The sequence below is a fragment of the Musca vetustissima genome, unplaced genomic scaffold (genome assembly GCF_032173495.1).
Source record: "Musca vetustissima isolate MV318-11 ecotype Yass unplaced genomic scaffold, APGP_CSIRO_Mvet_v1 utg64260, whole genome shotgun sequence".
Classification (NCBI taxonomy): Eukaryota; Metazoa; Arthropoda; class Insecta; order Diptera; family Muscidae; genus Musca; species Musca vetustissima.
The window spans coordinates 9,922-13,228 of NW_026879357.1; positions in this window are offsets into that span (position 1 = coordinate 9,922).

The following is a 3,307-nucleotide window of genomic DNA, read 5'->3' on the forward strand; positions in this document are numbered from 1 at the left end:
ATTCTGTTAAAAATCTACGCTCTGATGGACCTCGGAAAAATTCTTATAAAAATCCACGCTCCTATTGCCCTTCATATAATATTCTTTTAAAAATGTACGCTCTTATGGACCTTCAAAAAAAATACTCTTTTAAAAATCTACACTCTGATGGACCTTCAAATATATTCTTTTAAAACCCACGCTGTAATGGACCTTGAAAACCGAGAAAATACACGATCCGTTATTCTCTTCGAAATCTACACTCTTATGGGTCATGGAAAAATATTCTTTTAAAAATGTATGCCCTTATGGACCTAGAAAAAATATTATTTAAAAAATCCCATACTGATGAACTTCGAAAAAATATTATTTTAGTCCAGGCTGTGATGGTCCTGAAAAAAATCTTTTTAAAATATTCTCTCATATGGAACAATTTTATTTTATCCACGCTCTGATAGGCCTGGAAAATTGTTTTTTTTTATTTTTTTTAAATCCAAGCTCTGGAAAAATCTACACCCTGATAAACAAATATTTCTTTTCTAAACTATTTTATTTTTATCCACCCTCTAATGGACATGGAAAAATATTCTTTTAAAAATCCACGCAATGAGAGACCTTGGAAAAATATTATTTTAAAACTCAGCGACCTTAAACAATAAATATTATTTTCGCAACGTTCGCTCTGATTGACTTTGAAAAAATATTCTTGTAAAAATCGCATCTAAAAATCACTGTGTTGGTCCATAAACGAATATTCTCCTAAAAATCTTTTCTCTGATGGATATTCTATTTAACATTTATTCTCTGATAAAAAAAATCCAAACTCTGTTGGCCATGAAAAAAAATCTTAAAAAAACTCTCCCTGGCATTGTTAATTTCAAAAATATTTTGAACTCCAAACTTGTGCTGTTTCTACCAAAACATAAACATTTAAAAAGCGAGTCTTGTTTGGTCCTTCCCAAAAATATTTTGTTTTCAAAATCTACTCCTTGTTAGTCCTCGGAAACAAAATTTTTCCCTTGAATATATTTCAAGGTTTTCAATTGATATCTTCACAATTGAAATATAATCCCATTTTCTTTCCACATTTAAGTATTTTATTAATAAACGAATACCAAGAAAAGAAAAAAAAACAAAATCTACCTACTTTCGCACCAATGAAATCTATCAATGTTCAATTTGCAAAATGGGATTACAATAGCAATTCTCAAATGGAAAAATAAAATGAAACCTTGGCGCCAAGGACTAACGACATTAATGTCGATCTGTGTCTTATCTGGTTTGTTTCCGCTTGAAGTCATATCCGTTTAAATGATTTTTCACACCTTTTCAGTGGAAATGTAAATTTGTTTCCTAAATGCCAAGAAGGTGAATATTTATGAGTACGGAAGACGAGAGGAAGGGGGGGCATGGTATGGACAGGTAAGGGAGAGAGTTAAAATAATTTATGGAGCAAATCCTCAATACAAGTCAAAACGATATTTAAATAGATGAAATTGAAAATCCCTCTCTCCCTCCTTCCTCAAACTTTCTTCACAATTAAGTAAAGAACCTGTTTCCATCTTCTGGTGTTGTTATCCTTGCAATTGCATTGTTAGAAAAATATCCTGAATTTGGTGTTTTTCGAACATACGTAGATAATTGGTCGCACTTAATGTTGTGGTGGTTTTGCGGTGGCCAGAAATGAACAGAAATAATCAACAAAAAACGAAGGGAATAGAAAATCGGCATATTGCTGAGCATACTCGACAATAATGACGATTGAATTCTCTCCGGCATTGTTGCACTTGACAAACGGGGGGAATGTCAGCGTACCGTATGTTCTGTCTAGCTGTTTACGGGGTCTATTCATGAAATGGTGAATACCCTACGAATGACAGTAAAGTCTTTGAAACGAATTCAGAATTAGGAATTATCTTTAAAGTTCCCTCAGAGTGTAACACTGTAGTGTTAACCTCATGTCAGTATCTACTTTTTTCCACCACCTTGTTTTATCCTCGCGCTTAACAATCAATCCATCACCCGAAGTAAGTCATAATCAACCCTTGTAAATAGCTTGACAATACGTTTTTGGCGTGTAAATGATGCAGTCGCTAAATGCGAAATCCCTCAGCGGATGGACGGACGGACGGATAAACCATTGAAGTGTTCCTCGCCCAAGAGTGCTGAATGTACATATTGTACAATTCCATTTACGAGCCTTTTGTGTAACATGAGTAGGAACTCGACTTGGAACGGAATGAACCTGCCCGCCCCTATGCATGCCGATCAGATCAGCAGGTCTCATGAAAATCTTATTAGAACTTTTGTCTCATTGTTATTTGACCATCTTGTTTATTGTGGAATATTTTTTTTTTACTTCAGATGTTTTTGGTGTGTTTTTATTTCTTTTACAGTGGGATAAAAAAGAAAATAATATTAAATAAATATCATTAAAAAAATCCACGCCTGTTTATGTACTTGAAAAAATATACGCCAATAAAAAATTCACGCCTTGTTTTGGTCCTTGAAAAAGTATACGCCTATAAAAAATCCACGCCTTGTTCTGGTCCTTGAAAAAATATTCTTTAAAAAATCTGGTCCTTGAAAAAATATTCTTTAAAAAATCTGGTCCTTGAAAAAATATTCTTTAAAAAATCTGGTCCTTGAAAAAATATTCTTTAAAAAATCCACGCCTTGTTCTGGTCCTTGAAAAAATATTCTTTAAAAAATCTTTTCCTTGAAAAAATATTCTTTAAAAAATCCACGCCTTGTTCTGGTCCTTGAAAAAATATTCTTTAAAAAATCTTTTCCTTGAAAAAATATTCTTTAAAAAATCCACGCCTTGTTCTGGTCCTTGAAAAAATATTCTTTAAAAAATCTGGTCCTTGAAAAAATATTCTTTAAAAAATCCACGCCTTGTTCTGGTCCTTGAAAAAATATTCTTTAAAAAATCTGGTCCTTGAAAAAATATTCTTTAAAAAATCCACGCCTTGTTCTGGTCCTTGAAAAAATATTCTTTAAAAAATCCACGCCTTGTTCTGGTCCTTGAAAAAATATTCTTTAAAAAATCCACGCCTTGTTCTGGTCCTTGAAAAAATATTCTTTAAAAAATCCACGCCTTGTTCTGGTCCTTGAAAAAATATTCTTTAAAAAACCCACGCCTTGTTCTGGACCTCGAAAAAATATTCTTTAAAAAATCCACGCCTTGTTCTGGTCCTTGAAAAAATATTCTTTCAAAAATCCACGCCCTGTTCTGGTCCTTGAAAAAAATTTTCTTTAAAAAATCCACGCCCTGTTCTGGTCCTTGAAAAAATATTCTTTAAAAAATCCACGCCTTGTTCTGGTC